Genomic DNA, 23,527 nt, shown 5'->3' with positions numbered 1-23,527 from the left:
TATTTCTTTATTTTTTTCCCCACTTTTCGGAGGTATAATAAATAAATAAATAAATTGTATATACTTAAGATATATTTAAGGCATACAACATAATATTATATATATATATATATATTGTGAAATGATTATTACAATCAAGTTAGTTAACTTATCTGCTGGAAGCCAATTATTGTTTTAATAATAGAGAACTTTGGACAGGGAATTTGGAGGGCTCGTCAACCTTGATTACTCCCAGGCATCTTCAAACTATGGCCCGTGGGCCACATGCAGAGGAGTCTGATCCGGCCCGCCAGGTTTTTTGGGCAGTGAGCGCAGCCGAGGTGTTACAGTAGGAATTAGTAGTTCATATAGTCCGGCCCTCCAGCTCTCTGAGGGACCGTGATCTGGCCCCCACTTTAAAAAGTTTGAGGACCCCTGCAAGGGTCAGATATTGGTAGTTGAAGCAGCTCCCACCTGTTAGTCCTAAATTCACTCATTGGCTTTTATTGGAGTTCCTGCCTAGAGGATAAGGATGTATCCTATCATTTTAATCTTAATAAAAGGGATGGAAAAGCCAGAGCCAGTAGTACTGGTAGTTTTCCCACTAGAGTTAGACAACTGCCTGGCCCCCATTTCCCAAATTAAATATTTTCTAAAGTCTCTTTTTTTTAATATATTTTATTGATTTTTTACAGAGAGGAAGGGAGAGAGATAGAGAACTAGAAACATCGATGAGAGAGAAACATCGACCAGCTGCCTCTTGCACACCCCCTACCAGGGATGTGCCCGCTACCAACATACATGCCCCTGACCGGAATCAAACCTGGGACCTTTCAGTTCGCAGACCTACGCTCTACCACTGAGCCAAACCAGTTTCGGCTCTAAAGTCTCTTTTTCATTTGTGTGTGGCCTTTTCCAGAACTTGAACCATGAACCGGAACCCTGAATCATGTGTGACATGAAAGGGGCTTCCACACATATCCATTATCTTACATAGTAACCACTGTAGTGTGTGTATTGAGAACATTTCAGATCTACTCTCAGCAGATTTCAAGTATCAATATTTATTCTCATGTAATAATCTCAATGCATTTACTTTGGGTAAATAGTGGTTTTTAAAAAATAGTAAGATCTATTAAAAGTCAGTGAATATAGGAGTCCTACCATGGGAATTTCTTCTGTGAGAAGACAGAGTTTGTATCAACAACAATGAGATTAAGTGTCCTTAAGGGAGTAGGAAGCACAGTCTGAGATAATGCTTTAATCATAATGCATAAAATGTTGTATTAGTTTAATTTTATCACTATTAGTATATATCCATTTAATCAGTCAGAAGACAGATAAATATTTATATATGGTATGTCTATATATAACAAATTAATTTATAAGTGAAGAAAAACTCAAAATTCCTTTGGGACTGTCATCTATAGTGGCAGAACAATTATAATAGAAATCACATTACTTTTCAAGCACATATTTGAGGATAGTATTGAAGTGAAATCTTGTGTTAAAATTTCTTCTGGACTTAGAAACATGAAATGCAATAATCAGACGATGACATAAGTGAAAACCATTACATTTGTGGGCATTAAGCCAGGGTTTTGAAAGTAGACATTATAGGGAGAAAAACATAAAAGAGAAAATTAAAGTATCAATGCCTGTGGCATCCATTTAGAACACTTTTCATTGAATAATGTGATTTTATAATGATTTAGGTCATTCTCCTATATGATACCATTAGGTAAAATGACAGTATTTCCCCCCTCCCCCATTTTCTGATAGATTTGAGCTGCATTTCAATAGCCTCCCTTCAACTAGTAGAAAATGTAAGGTCGGATGCTTCTGGTAGCACAGACTAATGAATGGCACTGATGCCCCTCAAACTCCTGGAACATGACAGTCCTAGACAAAATTGTTCATTCACAGCCTAGCTATACATAGAGAAAGAAAATATTCTTACTTTCTAGAAGTAGAAAGGCAAGTCAGTACCACAGTGTTAATTTTGCAGGCTCATTCCATGGCGCTTCAGGATGTTATCAAGCCTGAAAATAGGCTCTGGTTGCACAAGGGTGGAGTGGTGATGCCCACCAAGGATGTGATCTTATGCCTGTATGAAATTTGATGTGAGGAAATGGGACTGAAATGCCAGCAAGCAGATATTAAAGGGGGTTGGAAAACTACACTTGTCACCTGCCCAGTCTGGGAAATAATTAAGACGTCTCTGAGAAATTACACTCTGCCACACATGATTGGAGATCCAAATTCCTACCTCTAGTGAGACAGAAGAATCCCACAGTTCCACATTAATGTCAAACTCTCATCTAATATGAAACAGACCTGTTGTGGGTATCAAACCACAAGGAGAACACCTCCACAAACCTGGAAACCCTTCCTAGAAAAAAAAATCATTCTAAAAAACATAAAAGAGGGAAATTTCCCCAAAATATTTTCGAAGGTTATGGTGATTAAAAAACCAGTTTGTCCCTTACCATGCCAGTGCCCAGGTCAGTGCAGAGGATGATTATGGTGCCGAGAGGCAGGGAATTTCTGAAGATGATAAACAGGAAGAGGAGATCTCTTAGGGGTGTTACTGGTTTGGGTGCATGTGGTGGATTTTTTTAGGTTGTCAAAGATGAGGCAACCTGGAGAGAATGGTCAGCGTCATGTGGGAAGCATTGAGAGGACACACCTCCCACAACTAGCTCCTGGATAGAAAAACCACTATGAAGAAGTATCATGATCTATGAAAGGATCTGGAGGTCTCAGGCCTCAATTATCCCAGTTTTGTTTCTAAATTGTGTGACTATTAGTTAGAGCCAGGATTTATTAGTGTGTCATATCTGTATACTCTTTATTCTTGGGTTCAACATGGCTAATATCATTTGATCTCTGAAAATTAAGCAGGATTGGGCCTGGTTAATACTTAGAGATGTTTGTGAATGTCAATATAAAAGCCATAAAAAGATTAAGATTGAGATAGAAAGAACCTGAGCTTGGGTCTCAATCCCATTTTCTGCCATAATTGGCTTGTGACTTTGGGCACCACTCACCTATCTGAACTTCATGGCTTGATTTCTTCCCTGATAAAACTTTCAAAAACTAATGTCTCCCTGAACCCTCTGCATTATTTTTACCATTGTACTTATCTTATTTTAATATACTATGTAATTTACTTTATTGACTGTCTTGTTCCACCTAGAAATTAAATGATATGAGAAGAGGGATGCATGTCTTTTTATTCCCCACTGTTGCATCCCCAACATCCAGAATAATACCTGCTACATAGTCTGTGCTCAAAAAACTAATTAAATGGAATGGATACAAAATAATGAGCTGTGATGAGATCATATGAGGTCTCAATAAAATGATAACTATTACTAGTATATGGATTGTCATAGGTTTTAATAAGATAACTGCAGGAAGAAAGCAGGGAGCCTAGGATGTATAATTCTAGGGTTCTCCTGTTTACCAATGTGTATTATTTTCAGAATCCTATGGAAAATAGGGTAATAATTTTGGCTCATGCAATCAATTTATAGTTCAGGCTTCAACAAAAAAAAAAAAAAAAAAAAAAAAAAAACACAGTTAAAAAGGGTACGTCCGCTTTTTTTTTTTTTTTTTTTTTTACTATTTTTATTTTTGACATTAATTTTCATTGCAAAGCATAGAAGAAGGGTTTCTGCAGGATTATTCTTGATATTTTTCTGTTGTTAATACTTTATTATTTTATTATATTCCCATCCCCAACCTGATTTTAATAATCCAACATTTAAAAAATAATAGGGAAACAATATAATATGCCCATTTTATTTAGAAATGTAATATTAAATATGAAATAGTACATTTGGAAACTGAATATATCATTGTATTAAACAAATCAAGGAGTCCATTTCTATTAGTATGTTGAACAATTCTGTCATGGAAAACCACAACAATGCATAAGTTTTTTTTAGTCATAATTCAGTTTAAAATGTCATGAATTCTCAAATGCCAAAAAGAAATAGAAAGATGAACTATAGAGAACTGAGCGGGAGAAACTAAGATGGCTACATAAGGTATATACACCTGTACATGCTGCCTCTCACCACCACACTAAAACTACATCTAAAAGACAAAACAACTATCACCCAGAACCATGGGAAAGCTGAAAGCGTAGAAGTTCTACAACTAGAAGTAAAAAAAGAACCTCATTTAGACTGTATAGGAGGTGCAGAGGCTCAGAAAAGCAGAGGTATAGAGGCGTGTGCGAATTGGGCTGGTGACTGTGTGCACTGTTTTTTACAATTGGAAAGGATATATAAGCTCCAGACTCCTCTGAACTCCAGTTTCCAGTGAGACTCTGGGTACCCAGATGCATATGGGGAGAAACTGGACAGTCTAGCAACAGGCTGGAAAGTGAAGGTGGCTTTCTTGCAAAGGTGCATGCATGAATTATTGTTTACTGTGCTGGGGTGTGGGACGCGGGACGCAGACACACAGAGACGGAAACGTGGAGACACAGAGATGGCTGACTGGCAGCCATCACTGTTTTCCATGCCTTAGTGATTCCCTGAGACCTCACCCCAGCCAATTTAGAAACCCACTGAAGCTGTGCAAAGTGGCTTTTGTATATGAATGGCCTGTCCTTTTCCAGCTCAACCTAACAAATTGCAGCTGGGACACACAGCTCCAAAACTTCCAAACCCCAAGCAAAGAGGAGAAATCTGGAGATCTCCCTGTAGCTCCTGCTGGGTGGTCTCAGACAGTAGCTGACTTGCATCTCCATGGAGATCCAGGAGCCAGTGTACCTAGAGGTCAGTGTGAGATGACATCAGATTTCAACTACTCACACACATAAGTGACACACTCAAGAGTCAGACTCAGTGAGCAGCAAAGCCCACTGAAGCAAATCTTGCCCCATAAGGGTGTGTACAGCACAGGAGTTCTTCCATTATAGACACAGGCGATCCTCACAGCCAATTGGCCTGGAGGTCAATTCCTCCTACTGTACCGAGAGCAATCAAAGCTTAACTACAACAAGACTGTGCACCCAGCCCACAAAGGGGTGCACCAAGAATGTATGCCTCAGGTGATTGGGGAGGCTGAGCCACTGGGCCATATATGTCACCTATCACACAAAGCCACTCCATCAACACAGGGAATCAGCCAAAATGCTAAGACAAAGACACAGGGCACAAATGAAAGAAATGGAGGAAAGCAAAGTACTGGATATAGAGTTCAAAACAACAGTTATAAGGTTACTCAAGAATATTTTAGAAACTGCCAAGAAACTTAGGGAGACCTCTGAGGAACTTAGTGAGACCTTCAAGAATCTTAATGAGAATGCCAAAAAATGGAAAAGGACCAGTCATAAATTAAGCATGCACTGTCTGAAATAAAGAATAATATACAGAAATCCAACAGTAGACTAGAGGACCCCAAGAATCAAGTCACAAAGATTTGAAATATGAGGAAGCAAAAAACACCCAACTAGAAAAACAAAAAGAAAAAAGAATCCAAAAATATGAAGATAGTGTAAGGAGCCTCTGGGACAACTTCAAGCATGTGAACTATCTGAATTATGGGGGTGCCAAAAGAAGAGAGAGAGCAAGATACTGAAAACCTATTAGAAGAAATAATGACTGAAAACTTTCGTTACCTGGGAAAAGAAATGGACTTACAAGTTGAGGTAGCACACAGAACCCCAAACAAAAGGAATCCAAAGAAGATCACACCAACACACATCATAATTAAAATGCCAAAGGCAAAAGACAAAGAGAGAATCTTAAAAGCAGCACGAGAAAAACAGTTATCTACAAGGGAGTACCCATACGATTGTCAGCTGATTTCTCAGCAGAAACTATTCAGGCAAGAAATATTTAAAGTATTGAACAGCTAGAACCTACAACCAAGATTACTCTATCCAGCAAAGCTATCATTTAAAATTGAAGGTCAGATAAATAGATTTACAGACATGAAAAAACTAAAGGAGTTCATTACCACCAAAAAAGGAATATATTAAATACTAAAGGGTATTCTTTAAGAAGAGGAAGAAGAAAAAAAACGGTAAAGATAAAAAATATGAACAACAAAGTGACAACAGATACATATCTATCAACAAGTGAATCTAAAAATCAAATCAGCCGAAACCTTTTTGGTTCAGTGGTAGAGCGTCGGTCTGCAGATTGAAAGGTCCCAGGTTCGATTCTGATCAAGGGCATGTACCTTGGTTGCTGGCACATCCCCAGTGGAGGGTGTGCAGAAGGCAGCTGGTCAGTGTTTCTCTCTCATTGAGGTTTCTGGCTCTCTGTCCCTCTCCCTTCCTCTCTGTAAGAAATCAATAAAATATATTTTTTAAAAAATAAAAATAAAATCAATAAAAAATCTGATGAACAGAATAAACTGGTGAATATAATAGAATCAGGGGCATAGAAAGGGAGTGGACTGACAATTCTCGGGGAAGGAAGGGGGCATGAGGAGTTTAGGAAGAGTTTGGACAAAAATCTTACACCTATGGATGAGGACAGTGGCAGGGGGTAAGGGCATGGGGTTGGGGGGAATTATGGGGGGAAAAGAAGAGGAACATCTGTAATAATCTGAACAATGAATATTTATTTATTTTTTAAAAGTGAGCAACTTTAGAAGGCAGCTTTTAAGTGGAAGCCATGTACTCAACTCCTGCTTGGAGAAGGAGGGGAAAATATCCCCCTCTCCCCGCTTGGCATTTCTAAACATACACTGTTCTGAAACAGGAAGATCTTAAGCTCATTGTCACACTACTTGCAAGGAAATATGAATCCTCCTGGAGAAATAATATTTACTCCAAGGCTGCATGTAACCCCAAGGAATATCCACACAAATACAGTACTGCAAGGAGTTTATACAGATAGATAAAACTCCATAAGGTATATAAGGAAATGAGGCCTTAATATTAAGTCTAAAAAATGTAGAAACAAATACAGAATAATTCATATGTAGGAACCATCAAACACAATAAAATTATCTAAAATATTTAAAGAAATAAAAGAAGAAATTAAAATTATCTGAAAGAACCTATAAAAATCATTAAACAAATAACCAAAAAAATCAAATATACTGTCTCAAAATTTAAATACTATTAAATTTGAACTTCTATGCATAAGATCAGCTAAACAATAGAGTCAATAGAGGTAAAAAAAATAATTGATACATATGAAAAAAGTATCCAGAATATATAATAGAGAAAAAAGATAGTAAACATACTACTATCAGGAGAAGTTAAAGACAGAATAAGAAGGTTTAATGTGTTTGAATATTGTTCTTCTATCTTCTTTATCCTTTCTTTCTGGAAGTCCAATTATAGATATATTAGTAGGCAATTTTCCAAAATTATTGAAATACACCAAACCTCAGTCATTCAATTATACATAAAACGCTTTATAATGGCCATACATTTTATTGTGAAGAAAATACACATTTTAATAAATTGTAATCATACACAATATGTTCTCTGATACAAAGCAATTAAATTAAAATAAATAAATGATAATTAGAGAAGACTTGTGTATTTATAAATTATAAACATATTTCAAACATCTCATTGGTAAATGAATTAATCAAACTGGAAATGTAGTTAGATAATAGATACACTTTTAAAAGTACATAAGCCCTTGCCTGTGTTGCTCAGTTGGTTGAGTATCTTCTCATGCATCTAGAGTTCCCTGGTGTGATTCCCATTCAGGGCAATAGCTGGGTTGTAGGGGGTGTGCAGGAGCCAGCTAATGTTTCCCACATAGATATTTCTTTCTCCCTCTCTCTTCCTCTTCCTCTAAATCAATAAAAACATATTTTAAAAAGAGTACTAAAATACTATATATTGGGAAACAGAAAGATTGAACTTTATGATTCAAACATATAACAGAAAAAGTTTGAAAAAGAAAAGAATCTTAGGAAAGTAAGATGAAGACATACTACAGGTATAAAGACAACTTAATAAATTAGAAACAAATAAGAAAATGATACAATTAGAAAATAAAAATGACACATAGAAAATCAATAATATTAATAATTTGAAAAGATTAATAAAAGTGATAAAACAGTAGAGAAGCCAAAATAAAACATTAGAAAAGGAAGAGGGACATTAAAAATGTTTAAAAAATAAAAAGTAGAGATGATGAAATTATTAGCTGTCAATAAATATAAAACTTAGCTCAAGCAAACATATTTATAAAAATATCATTAAATACTATTGTCACAAAAGTATATGGAATATATAATCTTTTAAAATATCTAAATAGTTTAAAAATTTATATTAGAGGTTTAAATTTTTCCCACAAATTCAAGACTCCAAGTTTTACCCATAAGCTTTAAGAAAAAATTTACCAACTTATTCAAAATATTCTAAAGTCTAGAAGAATACAGAATATGCCACTTGATTATACTAATAAAAAATCAAAATTTGCCCAGCCAATGTGGCTCAGTAGTTGAGCATTGACTTATGAACCAACAGGTCATGGTTCAATTCCAGTCAGGGCACACACCAGGTTGTGGGCTTGATCCTCAGTATGGGGCCTGGAGGAGGCAGCCAATCAATGATTCTCTCATCATTTATGTTTCTATTTCTCTCTCCCTCTCCCTTCCTGTCTGAAATCAATAAAAATATATTTTTAAAAAAATCAAAATTACTATTAACTTGGTACCAAAAAGAAAAGAAATTTAAAAAAAAAATCTCAACATGAATCTAGAAAAAGGGTTTACAATAGTTTCTATAAAGGGCCAGTTGGCAAATAATTTATGCTTTCTGAGCCAGATAGTTTCAATTGTAACTACTAGCTTATGCCCTTATAGTACAAATGCAACTATGGACAATATGTAAATGAATGAGCACTGCTGTGTTTAAGTGTTTCAATAAAACTTTATTTACAAAAACATGTTGTGCCCATGTCCTGCCATTAATATGCCCTGTACATGTGCTACCCTACTGGGAACAGCCACTGATTAAATTACAAAAACTCAACCCACCTGTCTTAAAGCAGGAAATCTGTGGACTGGTATTCCAAGAGCACATCCTTGCTTGGTTCTGTCCCCTTCCCTCTATAGACTACTCTCTCAATAATTTGCAAGTGAACATCTGTCCACTTGTAGTTTTCTAAATTAAGACAGAAATTGAATCAAACAATGTGAAAAAAAAACATGAAATATACTAAAATTAGGTTTGTTCAGATATATAATTTACCTCAGTGACAGAATTAAAGAGAAAAAAAACAGTATGAATTCCAGTAACATTTAAATACATTTTATAAAAAAGAATCTACCAGAAAATTTGGTATATAAAGGAACTTTAAAACAAACAAACATCCAACTCAATGGTGAAATGAAAAAAAAATTACTTTTAAAGATAATGACTAGGACAAGAATACCTGTTATCACAACTTCTGTTGAGTATAGTAATGGAGAACTCAACTGGTAGCACATAAAAGGAAAAGCAAATCAAAAATTGAGTGATTGGAAAGGAATACATAAAATTATCTGTATTCCTTGAAGATAATTGTCTAAATAGAAACCCAAAAGTAACTATAGTTACATGTACATAATGAATATGAATATTAAGCAAAATTTTTGGGACATATACAAAAATCAAGTACAATCTCATTTATACACATGTAAATCCTATAATTATTTAAGAAGACAGTTTACAATAGCAACAAAATATAGCTAAAAATAAATCTAACAAAGTTTTGCAAGGCCTTTTTAGAAGCAATTGTAAAGCTTCTTATTAAAGAACATTTAAATGAGCCGGGACCGGTTTGGCTCAATGGATAGAGCGTCGGCTTGGGGACTGAAGGGTCCCGGGTTCGATTCCGGTCAAGGGCATGTACCTTGGTTGCGGGCATATCCCCAGTAGGGGGTGTGCAAGAGGCAGCTGATCGATGACTCTCTCTCATCGATGTTTCTAACTCTCTATCTCTCTCCCTTCCTCTCTGTACAAAATCAATAAAATATATTTAAAAAAAATAAAAATAAAAATAAAGAACATTTAAATGAATAGGTAGACTTCCATTTGGAAGATACAATAACATAAATATGTAACTTATCCCCACATTATTTTATAGTTTCAATCAAAATTTCATCTGGCATGAAAGAGTAGTGCAATATTTATTGATGTTATTAATGTTTTTTTTCACAATCACCAGATAAAACATAAGGGGAATATGTTTAGGAGTATAGATTTGAAAATCAGTCAGCCAAGGTTAAAAGCCCAGCTCCCCTACTTACTGATGATGAGACTTCAGTAAAGTTACTTAACCTGTCTGTATCTCAATTTCTTCATTTATAAGATAAATATAAAAATATTTATTTCTTATAAGTGTTGTGAACATTGAGTTAGTATGTGTAAATTAATGTGATGTTTAATTTTATGGGCCAAGCGATGACCAAATAGTTGGTTAAATGTTATTTATGGATGTGTCTATGAGGGTGCTTCTGGAAGTGGTTAGCATCTGGATTGGTGGGCTCAGTAAAGTAGACAACCAATTATATCTACTTTTAAAAAATAGCATTGATTATATTTAAAAGACACCTAGGAATAAATCTTTGAGTTGGGTTCCACCAAGGAGAGATACTAGCAAGAAACTGGAGGACAAAAATAGTGAGGACAGAATACTGATTTGCCTGTATCACCTCCTAACCTCCTACAGGCTCCTGTGGATTGCCTGCTTTCCTCTATGGGAATCCACAGATCCTCTCAAAAACCTGTAGCCATCTCCTTCAGGCATGTGGTAGTATGAGTTCTCTACTGTTTCTAGCCCAGAGGTATTGCACTATCACAGGTTGTTCTGCCTAAAGCATATTCATAATTTTGCAAGTGATAAATTGCCATTCCATAGTATTAGAAAATAGAGAACCAATTAGACTTGTTTTTAAAAAATAGCATTGATACTATTTACAAGACACCTAGGAATAAATCTAATAAAAGATGTCAGACATAATAAAGAAAATAATAGAAGCTTATTGATATAGCAAAGGAAGAGCTAACATTTTTTAGATAGGCAGATTATGTGCATGGGTGAGAATACTATATATTGTAAAGATCTCAACTTTTCTAATTAATCTATGAATTCAATAAATTTCACACAAAAAAAACCCCACAATATTTTTGCAGGAATAGAGAAGCTAATTCAAAAATGCATGTGTAAGTAGACTAGGCTTCATATGGTGACCACACAAGATACTATACTGATGTTGCATTATAAAGTTGTACGACTAAAATTTATGTTATTAACCAATTTTACTCCAATAAATTTAATTAAAATGCATATGAAAATTTAAAAAGGACATTGAAGTGAAGAGAAAGGAGCCATAGATCACATTAAAGTTTAAGTTAAAAATCACAGCCTGGCCCTAACTGGTTTAGCTCACTGAATAGCATGTCAGCCTTCAGACTGAGGGGTCCCAGGTTCAATTCCGGTCAAGGGCATGTACCTTGGTTGTGGGAACATCCCCAGTACTGGGTGAGCAGGAGGCAGCTAATTGATGTTTCTCTCTCATCAATGTGTCTAACTCTCTATCCCTCTCTATAAAAAATCAATTATATAATATATATATAAAATCATAGCCTGGAACTTGGAGCTATGATCAATGTTGAAGATAACTGGATTGGTAATCAGGATGATTTCATCCAGCTTCTGGCTGAACTGAACAGTTTTTATGGGCCAGAATCAACAATCTCCCTTTAGGACAAAAGGAAAATAAATCTTCCAGCCTTAAGGAAAAGTCCAAATCTCCAAGAACCATATTCACAACAGGGAAGGATCTTATCATCTCAGAACAAAAAAACAAACAAAAAAAAACCTTGACTGCATTTTTGGGAAAAGACAGTAAATAGACTCCTTAGGATTATTTCAGCCTTGCCACTCCAAATAGAATGGAACCTCCAATGCCATTGCCAGTGCCTTCACCATCCAGGAATATTTTGTCAAGCTGATGGCAGAACTAAACAATAGGCCATAGGCCCTGGTTGCATAATCTGGCCTTCCAGAGATCCAAATAGAGAGGAAAAGGGGAAAGAAACATAAGAAAAAGGCAGAAGATAAAAATGTGGAGAATTACACCCAACCAAAGACCAAGAAAAAGGGAGACCAAGTTGAGGAGCAGCAAGGAGACTGTAGTTGAGATGAGAATCCTGCTGAGAATGGAGAGGATTGTGTGTGGTCACATGATGACCATGACTTACAATCAAAGCCCCCCCTCCCCCCAAAAATAGAAAAAATAAAACACTACAAAAGCAAGTTAAGGCAGCAGTAGGTGCTATGCTTGATTAAACACCAGTGGAAAAGAAGGAGGAGGAGGAGGAAGAAGAGGAAGAGGAGAAGGAGGAGGAGAAGAAAAGAAGAAGAGAAGAAGAAGAAGAAGAAGAAGAAGAAGAAGAAGAAGAAGAAGAAGAAGAAGAAGAAATATTCCAAATAAATTCTCCTAAGCCAGGGTCTTCCAACCACTCAGGGGGTTGACAGGCAAGCAATTTTGGCCTGAAGCCAGAGGGTAGTTCATCCAGAGATTCATGTACATCTTTTAACATGGATTGCGGAATCTTGACCTCTCACTACATTTTCCCCAAATCATATCCCCAGAACATTTTAATGGCTCAAATCATGGCTCTTGCAAACAAATTTCCTTGTATACTCTTAAAAATTATTCTAGTATCTGATTAACCAGGAAAAAAAATAATTATAAGAAAAAATTTAGGTCATCCTAACCTCATTTTTTTATTTTTCATTAAATTTATTGGGGTGACAATGGTTAATAAAATTACATGAAAAACATCTGTATATTACATTGTGTACCTATTACCCAAAGATAATAAAATAAGGCATATTTCTATCTTAAAAGCCATTCTCTGTGTGTGATACGCTAGCAGGACTTCCATTTGTACAGCCTCTAATATTAACAGAAGTAAAATATCTCAAACTTGACAAAGGAAAAATCTCTCCCAGGAAAAGGAAGTGTTTCCAAAAATTGTAACAATTCTCCATAAATAGCATCATGTAAATAACCATTTTCATAAATGTCAATATGTAACACTCTAGATAATGTTTCCAATAGTTTTATTTCCCTAGACCCAACAACACATTACAGAAAATCAATGAAATCCACTGTATTTCCCTTAATCAGTTTGAACAAATTCTCAAGATAATATGATGCTTTCAGATATATTTTGAGATAACAAATTGTTTTGAATGACTTTCAAAAATTTCAAACAGAACAGATGAAGATGGAGTAAAAATGTAAAATAACTCTTTCCTTTGCAGTAACAACTCAGCGTTTCAATTAAAATGTTTACTATAATGAGCATCATTAAAATAGCTTATGCATCACTGAGCACACTGATTGTGATTTTTATCTGTATATATTGTTTTTAAGATCTTCTTTGTTGAATGTATTATATTATGTCCCCCTTTTCCCCAGTTTCCCTCCTCAACCTGTTTCCTGCCTTACCCCAAACTTTCATCATCCTATCATCTGTATCCATAGGTAATGCAAATAAATTATTTGGTGAATAGCTTCCTGCCACCTGTTCCATGTTTTATGCCTCTGGTTCTATTTTATTCATCAGTTTATTTTGTTCATTAGATTCGTTATTCATTTATTTTTAGATCCAATTGTATTTATTGCCATTTTATTGTTCATAGTTTTAATCTTCTTTTCCTTCTTCTTGAATACCCTTCAGTATTTCTTGTCATACTGGTTTGATAGTGATGAACTCCTTTTGCTTTTGCTTTAAAAAAATATATATATTTTATTGACTTTTTTACAGAGAGGAAGACAGAGGGGTAGAGAGTTAGAAACATCGATGAGAGAGAATCATCGATCAGCTGCCTCTTATACACCCCCAACTGGGGATGTGCCTACAACCAAGGTACATGCCCTTGACCTGAATCGAACCTGGGACCTTTCAGTCAGCAGGTTGATGCTCTATCCTTTGAGCCAAACCAGTTTTGGCCCTTTTGCTTTTTCTTATCTATGAAGCTAGATCCTTGCTATCCATCACTTTTAATATTTCTTGCCACTCCTTTCTGGCCTACAAAGTTTCTGTTGAAAAATCAGCTAATAGTTGTATGGACACTGTCTTGTAGGTAACTAACTGCTTTTCTCTTGCTGCTTTTAAGATTCACCCTTTGGAGGAGAAACCAAGATGGCTGCATAGGTAAATGCCTAACTGCAGCCTCGCATAACAATTTCAAAAAAAATACAACGAAAATACAAAATGGACATTTTCCAGAACTATAGGAATGTTGACTGACTGGAAATTCTACAACTAGAAGGAAAGAGAAAACCAGAATGAAAATCAGAGGAGCTGTAAAAGCCTAAGGTATGGAAACATGGTGAGCACATGGGGAGAAGACGAAGCTGGAGACGAGGGGGTGGCTGAGTGTCTGGCTGGTGTTCCCTAGCGGGAAGGAGATAAAAGCTCCGGACTGTGCTGAACCCCAGTTCTGGGCGAGACCCTGGAACCCAGACTCATACAAAGGGAATCTAGGCTGTAGGGTGGAAACTCAGGGGAGGGGCAAAAGGCAGAGTCCCAGAGGCATGCACATTGCATGCAGAGTAAGGACTGTTGACTGTGCTGCTAGATTGCCCTAGCGGGAAGGAGACAAAAGCTCTGGACTGTGCTGAGCCCCAGTTCCAACTGCACTGACCTCCAGTTCTGGGCAAGACCCTGGGACACAGACTCATACAAAGGGAATCTAAGTTGTAGGGTGGAAACTCAGGGGAGTGGAGCGGAGCGGCAAAAGGCAGAGCTCTGGAGGAGTGCACGTGAATGTGCACAGATGACAGACTGTTGACTGTGCCACTGGATTGCCCTAGCAGAAAGGAGACAAAAGCTCTGTGCTGCTCTTAAACCCACTTCCAACTGCACTAAACCCCAGTTCTGGGCTCATTGGGGGAGAGATTAGAGTGTCTAGTAATGGGTGAAACTTGAGGGCACCTTTCTCTCAGAGGTTCTTGTAGCAAGTACCAAAAAACACTGAGGAACACTGAAACTCAGGAACCTCATAGGGTGGGGCTGACGGGAAGCCAAGGCTGTAGGCTCCACCCTGAAACTCTGCCCCATTCAAGCTGAGCACAGAGGCTTTTGCAATTATCCAAGTCTAGTCGAATAAGACTGTCTCCCGGCATAGACACAGCTGATCCTCACAGCCAATTGGCCTGGAGGTCAGTTCCTCCCGGTGATACCAACAACAATGAAGACTTAACTAAAATAAGGCTGTACACACAGTTCACAAAGGGATGCACAAAGAGTGTCTACCTCAGATAACTGGGAGACTGACCCACTGAACCATATAGGACACCTTAGCACACAAAGCCACCCTTCCAACTCAGGGAAGCAGCAAAAATGTTGAGACAAGGAAACAGATCACAAACGAAAGAAATGGAGGACAAAAAGCGACTGGATATAGAGTTCAAAACCACGCTTATAAGGTTTTTCAAGAATTTCCTAGAAAAGGCTGATAAAATAAATGAGACATATGAGGATATGAAAAGAGATCAACTAGAAATAAAAAGAGAACAACTAGAAATAAAGAATACCTCGTATGGCCGAAACCGGTTTGGCTCAGTGGTAGAGGTCTGCTGACTGAAAGGTCATAGGTTTGATTTCGGTCAAGGGCATGTACCTGGGTTGCGGGCACATCCCCAGTAGGGGGTGTGCGAGAGGCGGCTGGTCGATGTTTCTCTCTCATCAATGTTTCTAACTCTCTATCCCTCTCTCCCTCTCTGTAAAAAATCAATAAAATATATTTTTTAAAAAAGAATACATTGTCTGGAATAAAAAATAAAAAAAATATATACAGAGTCTAAAAACAGAATGGAAGATCAGAAGAATCAAGTCAAAGATTTATTGTAGAACACAAAGAGCCAGAGGACACTCCTCAGCAGAAGCAAGAAGACAAGAGAATCCAGAAAGTTGAAGATAATGTAAGAAACCTTGGGGATAACTTCAAGGAACCAACATCAGAATTATGAGGATCCCAGAAGAAGAGAGAGAGCAAGATACTGTAAACATATTGAAAGAAATAGTGACAGAAAATTTCCCCCACCTGGTGAAAGAAATAGACTTACAAGTCTAGGAAGCACACAGAACCCCAAACAAAAGGAATCCAAAGAGGACCACACCAATATACATCATAATTAAAATTTCAAGAGCAAAAGACAAAGAGAGAATATTAAAAGCAGCAAGAGAAAAGCAGGTAGTTACCTCTAAAGGAGCACCCATACAATTGTTAGCTGATTTCTCAACAGAAACCATGCAGGCCAGAAGGGGATGGCAAGAAATATTCAAGGTGATGAATAGTAAGAACCTACAGCCAAAAATAAGCTACCCAGGAAAGCTATCATTCAGAATCGAAGGCCAGATAAAGAGCTTCACTAATAAAAAAAAGCTAAAGGAGTTCATCACCACCAAGCCAGAATTATATGAATTGCTGAAGGGGGTTCTTTAGGAAGAAGAAGAAAATAAAGATAATAATTAAGAACAAAAAATACATAACTATCAACAGTGAATCTAAAAACCAAGGTAATTAAAAAATCTGTTGAACAATATTAAGTGGTGAATATAATAGAATCAGAGGTATGGAAGGGGAGTGAACTGGCAATTCCCAGGGAAAAGGGGAGTGGGGGGTGTGGGAAGAGACTGAACATAAACTGTGCACCTAGGTATGTGGACAATGGGGGGCGGGGAAAGGGCTGAGGGTGGGGTGGGAAGCTGGTGGAGGAGAGCAATGGAGGAAAAAAATGAGGAACATTTGTAATAATATGAACAATAAAGATTTATCTAAAAAAAAAAAGGAAAAGAAAAAAAAAGATTCACCCTTTGTCTTTAACATTTGGCATGTATGTGTCTTGGTGTGGGCCTCTTTGAGTTTCTATTGCTTGGGACTCTATGAACTTTCTAGACTTGTAAGTCTATTTCTTTTATCTTGTAGGGGAAGTTTTCTGTCATTATTTCTTCAAATAGGTTTTTAATATCTTGCTCTCTCTCTTATCCTTTTGGCACCCCATGATGCAAATGTTGGAATGCTTGAAGTTGTCCCAGAGGCTCCTTACACTATCTTCATATTTTTTATTCTTATTTTTTCTCTTCTGAGTGAGTGTTTTTTTACTTCCTCATATTCTAAATTGCTGATATAATTTTCAGCATCCTTCTCTGTACTTTTGAATCTCTCCCTGTAAATTATTATTTCTTTTAGTTAGTGTATGTTTAATTTTTGACTGGTCCTTTTTCGTGCCTTTGATGTTCTCATTAAGGTTCTTGAATTTCTCTAAGATCCATGAAGCTCTCATTAAGTCCCTTAAAGTTTTCATTAAGATACTAGAGCATTCTTATAGCCATTGTTTGAACTCTATATCTAGTCATTTGTTTGCTTCCATTTCATTTAGTTCTTTTTCTGGTGATTTCTTCTGTTTTTTCATTTATAGCATGTTTCTTTGTCTCCCCATTTTGGCTGCTTCACTTTGTTTATTTCTATGTATTAGGTAGATTTGCTATGTCTCCTGGAATTAGTGGAGTGGCCTTGTGCAGTGGGTGTCTTAGCCTACCTAGTCACCTGAGCTGGGCACTCTAGGTGTGCCCCTGTGTGGCCTCTGCGCCTAGGCTTGTTGTAGTTGAGCCTTAATTGCTGTTGGCATCCCTGGGAGGAATTGAAATTTCATTCAATTGGCTGTGAGGACCAGCTGTGACTACAGTGGAAAAGCTGTTGTGCAGGAGACATACCTATGAAGCAGGACTTGCTTCAGTGGGGCTTTGGTTTCCTCCTGCATCTGCCTCTTGAGTGTGTTGTTCATAGATGTATAGAGTTATAATTTGGTGTGGTTTTAAGATGTCCACTGGGTTCACTGGCTCTGGGGCCTCCTGGGTGTTACAAAGTCAGCCATTGCCTTGGGCCACCCAATAGTTATAGAGTGACCTGCAAATGGCTGCCACTTTTGTTGGGCCAGGAAGTGACCAGAAAAAGCCAGGATTTCTTGGACCTTTTATTGATAGGTATGGGGCATGTTGAAACCAGCTGCTACTGGTTTAAAATGTTTTAGGAAAGTCTGAAGCCTGAGCCATGACAGGCTAGTCATATGGAAAAGCCTCTGAAAACAGATTGGGGCTGAATCTTAGGAAATCATCGGGGGAGAACAGTGTGAGCCAGGCTGATGGAGACTAAAATCTGGCTGTCAGTCAGCTTTGTAATGGAGGAGGTCTCAGTATAGGAACTATGACCTCTGGGAGCACTCCTGTCTGGGAAAAGCCACTATCAAGTTCTTGCTCTTATGGTAGACAGTCCAGTTCATCCTATGTTCCTGGATCTCCCAAATCTCTGCCTAGCACTGAAGCTCAGAGGAAGTGAGACAGTGTACTAGTAAGTCTGTGTGCAGATCCTTTAAAAGGAACTTCCTGGGACTCCAGTAGTCTCCATGTCACTCAGCCACAATCCCTGCTGGTTTTTACACCCCAAAGTTACAGGGACTTCTCTTCCCAGCTCTGGAACCCTAGGCTAGAGGTATGGTTTGTGGCAAGGAATGGTTGCTCCTCACAGGAGGTCTCTGCAACAGAGATATCCCTCCCAATTAAAATATTGACACACATGGGTGTTGGACCAGCCCAGGCCATGCCTCCACCCCTCCTACCAGTCTCAATGTGCTTTCTTTTTTTTTTCTCTAGTTGTAGCGTTTCCAATCATCCAGATTTCAGGCAATTCTGAATGATGGTTGTTCTGTATTTTAGTTTTAATTTTTATTTGGTTGTGGAAGGCAGAGAGTACCAGTGTTTACCTATACCACCATCTGGGTTCCTGTTAGGGATTTTTAAGTTAGATATCCAGAACTGGAATTGATGGATCAACACATACACACTTAAAACTTCAGGAAATTTAGCCAAGGTCTTCTGCAGAGTTTATACCAAGATATACTCAAATTAAGTATGTGGGAATCCACATATCATCACCCTCTTGCCTGCACAATTTTTAAAAACTTTTTACTGTGTAATAGACAAACATAAGTATGCATTTATGGTCTTACCTGTGATGCTAAACACCTTTCCAGAGATGTACTGGCCCTTTGAAAATTCCTGCTAATCTCTTCCTGGTCATATTCTTTTATTGATTGTCTAATGTGTTTTTTCATGGACTTGAATTGAATCATACTATTTTCCCTACTGTAAATAAATAATGTATCAATAATATTATAATTTTTTATCATTTGCTGAATATTTTATAAATATTTTCCTCTGCTTTACTCATAATTTTGTGTTGGCTTTGATCAGACAAAAATAGTTCCTTTTTATATAATACTATTGAATTATTTTCTTATGTCTTTGAGATTTGGAGTGCCATTTAAGAAATTAAAATCAAGGATAGTAAAATATTCTCTCATATTATCATCTAATCATAATGAAAATTATTTAAACCTAGAATCAACAGCAATTTTCAACCTTTTTCATCCATGATACATGTAATTATTAAAATTCTGTGGTATACCAACAAATATATATCTTACTGATTTGACAAAAAATAGATATAATTTTGATTCATTCACATTGAATGGCTATTGTTGTGTTGCCTGTTATCATTTTTTATTTGACAATCTAAGAGAAAATAAATAATTTCTCCTGACTAAATAGTCAGATATTGCATGTTAAAAATTCTTGGGGAACACTGGTTGAATTCCGCTGACCTAAAAGTTATTGTCATATATGGGGTATAGCAGGTAATTAAGATTTTCTTTTTAAAAGTATGGACAAATTGCTACAACACCATAGAATAACCCCCTCACCCCCGTTGCCCACTCAATATAAAACAGGATCTTAGCCATTTATTAAAATTTATATATCTACACTTACATATAAATATATTTACAAACATATATATGAGTTTGTGTTTCAATTTTCTACTCCACTTTATTGCCTTTTTATGCTTTTAGTACTATCACACTGTTTTTTTTTAAATATATTTTATTGATTTTTCACAGAGAGGAAGAGAGAGGGATAGAGAGTTAGAAACATCAATGAGAGAGAATCATCGATCAGCTGCCTCTTGCACACCCCCTACTGGGGATATGCCCGCAACCAAGGTACATGCCCTTGACCTGAATAGAATCCAGGACCTTTCAGTCCGCAGGCTGATGCTCTATCCAATGAGCCAAACCAGTCCCGGCTTATCACACTGTTTTAATAGTCTCTTTATACATAGTGGAAAAATATTTTTCATTTAAAAATATATATGTATGGTGCATTAGCTTTACATAGCCTTTCTTCATGATCATTTGAAAATCCTATCATGTTGTAAACAACATCCTTTTATTAAATTGCATTTGTCTAACACGGATTCAGTGTTGGAGTGATGGTCAATCTGCATATTACTTTTTTATTAGTTAGGATAGAAGCCTGGTACACGGCTGGGGGCCAGCTGGTTTGCCCAGAAGTGTGTTCCAGATCAGGGTGGGGGTTCCCTTGGTGTGTGGGGCAGCTTGAGTAAGGGGCCTGTGGTGGTTTGCAGGCCAGACATGCCCCTGGCGAACCAAGCGTAGGCCCTGGTATCTGGAATTTATTTACCTTCTACAATTGAAACTTTGTAGCCTGGAGCAGAGCAAACCAGCTGGCCCCTACCCATGTACCAGGCCTCTATCCTAACTAATAAAAGAGTAATATGCCGATTGACCATCACTCCAACACACAATAGATGCCCCCATGTGGTCAAAGATGGCTGCCCCCATGTGATCAAAGATAGCTGTCCCCATGTGGACACAAGGTGGCCATCACAAGATGGCCAGCAGAAGAGGGCAGTTGAGAGGGACCAGGCCTGCAAGGGAGGGCAGTTGGAAGCGATCAACCCTGCAGGGGAGGGCAGTTAGGGGTGACCAGGCTGGCAGAGAAGGGAAGTTGGGGGCAAACAGGCTGGCAGGGGGTAGTTAGGGGGTGATCAGGCTGGCAGGCAGAAACAGTTAGGGGCAATCAGGGAGGCAGGCAGGTGAGCAGTTGGGAGCCAGCAGTCCTGGATTTGGAGAGGGATGTCTGACTGCCTGTTTAGACCTGGTGGGATTGGGCCTAAACTGGCAGTCAGACATCCCTCTATGGCAGACGTCTTCAAACTACGGCCAGCGGGCCATATGCCGCCCTCAGAGGAGTCTGATCTGGCCCGCCAGGTTTTTTGGGCAGTGAGCGCAGCCGAGGTGTTACAGTAGGAATTAGTAGTTCATACAGTCTGGCCCTTCAGCTCTCTGAGGGACCGTGATCTGGCCCCCACTTTAAAAAGTTTGAGGACCCCTGCTAGGGGTCCCAGATTAGAGAGGGTGCAGGATGGGCTGAGGGACCTGCCCTCCCACCTCCCCTCCCCGGCTCTGTGCACAAATTTCGTGCACCGGGCCTCCAGTTAGATATAACAGATATTAACTTTTTAAAATATTTTATGCTATTACTTTCAACAAATATTTAAACTTCCATTGTACTACTACTATCAAGATAAACAATAGCTATGCAAACCACCATAGTCATAGTATATTACCATTCCTTTAATTTCTTCACCAACAAGTTCCATTATTTTTCATGCAAGGTTCTTTGTTTCCTGATTGGCTTTTTTTAATATTATACATCAGCAATTATTTAATTTAATTAACATTTCATTGTCTGAGTGTCTTGTTTTGCATATTTTTGTTCTTTTGTTGAATTACAGCTGTTGGGAAACTCTTACATGTAAAGTGTACAGGAATTAACAGTTTTAATTATTCATAAGATAAAAATGCCATTATTGTGCTTAGTTGGTTTTGGTATATTGATAGAATAAGAGTTGGTAAATCATTTCATCTCAAAGTTTGAAGTTTGATAATTGTCTTCTAGCTTCCACTGTCAATGATGATAAATTTGATGCCAAAAGGATTACCACAGTTTTATATTGTAGTTAGTTTTTTTCTGACTGCCCTTTCCCATGCTGTTAGAATTTCTCTTTGTTCCATGAATTTCTAAGGTTTGTCTAGATTCTGCCATTAGCAGTGGGTCTTTTTACATTCATCCTAATTTGATTAGCTCTTAAACCCCAGATTTTACCTGTTTTTAGTTCTTACAAATGTTTTTCTCTTATTTATTAATAGAGTATCTCTTGTTGTTTTATTTAAATTTTATTTTGTTTTTGCTTTCTGGAATTTATTTTAGATATATTCTGACAAGGCTGACTCTCCATATCTACTTACTTTTAGGACTTTATTCCATATTGGTATGCCTCTTCCTCTTTGCTCATGAGCGTTTTGTTTTTACCTTCACATTCCTAACTTGTTTTTTCCAGCTCTGTCCATTCTATTGATCAGATCTTAAAACTTATTTTCAATACATGCTTATGTATTTTTAATGAGAGCCTTTTTTTGTCTTTGCCATTTTTTGCAGCTTATTTTTGTATCTAATATCTCAGAATCTCCCTGGGAGTACTGGTTATCAGCTTAGAATTTCCATTCTAATTCTAAATTCTCTTTTTCAGAGTCAAGATCTGTTTTTCCTTTTTCTCTTAAGGTCTTTCTTTCTTTTCTTTTCTTTTTTTTAAATAAATTTTTATTGTTCATGTTATTACAAATGTTCCTTCCCCCCTCCCCCTCCATTGCTCTCCTCCACCAGGTTCCCACCCCACCCTCTGCCCTTTCCCCACCCCACATTGTCCTCATCCATAGGTGCACAGTTTATGTTCAGTCTCTTCCCACATCCCCCACTCCCCTTTTCCCCAAGAATCGTCAGTCCACTCCCCTTCCATACCTCTGATTCTATTATATTCAACAGTTAATATTGTTCATCAGATTTTTTTTTAAATTTCCTAGGTTTTTAGATTCACTTGTTAATAGTTACGTATTTGTTGTTCATAATTTTTATCTTTATTTACTTTCTCTTCTGAAAGAACCCCCTTCAGCAATTCATATAATTCTGGTTTGGTGGTGATGAACTCCTTTAGCTTTTTTTTTTTATTAGTGAAGCTCTTTATCTGACCTTCTATTCTGAGTGATAGCTTTGCTGGATAGATTATCTTTGGCTGTAAGTTCTTACTATTCATCACCTGGTGAAAGAATTAGACTTACAAGTCCATGAAATGCACAGAACTCCAAACAAAAGGAATCCAAAGAGGACCACACTAAGACAAATCATAATTAAAATTCCAAGAGCAAAAGACAAAGAGAGAATATTAATAGCAGCAAGAGCAAAGAAGGTAGTTACTTATAAAGGAGCACCTATACGATTGTCAGCTGATTTCTCAACAGAAACCATGCAGGCCAGATGGGAATGGCAAGAAAGGTCTTTCTTTTTAATGCTGTAGGTATTACTACCTATTCCATGGTTCTTGATTTTCAATTAATTTTATGAATTAAAGATTATGTTGGTGATAGGAGACAACTGATGGAGGTTTTCTTTGTGGCCTATCCCACCTGCAGCAATAACAGCACAGAGGCAGAAAGAGTGGTCAGGCAAATGTTCAAGATAGGGAACAGCATGCATGGTCTTATTTGCTAACAGAAGGAGCATCTTATTTGCCACATGAGGTATGTAGTGTGTTTACCTCCTGAGAAGACTAACTTTTCCATT

General features: G+C 37.4%; 1 pseudogene; it reads left to right on the top strand.

Annotated features, from left to right (window-relative positions):
* Positions 1-1,996: 1,996 nt before the first annotated feature.
* On the top strand, positions 1,997-22,405 carry LOC118720202 (annotated as a pseudogene).
* Positions 22,406-23,527: the final 1,122 nt, after the last annotated feature.

This window comes from Pipistrellus kuhlii, unplaced genomic scaffold (genome assembly GCF_014108245.1).
Source record: "Pipistrellus kuhlii isolate mPipKuh1 unplaced genomic scaffold, mPipKuh1.p scaffold_m20_p_16, whole genome shotgun sequence".
Classification (NCBI taxonomy): domain Eukaryota; kingdom Metazoa; phylum Chordata; class Mammalia; order Chiroptera; family Vespertilionidae; genus Pipistrellus; species Pipistrellus kuhlii.
The sequence above is the reverse complement of the archived record's forward strand: the minus strand, read 5'-3'. Positions and strand labels throughout refer to the sequence as shown.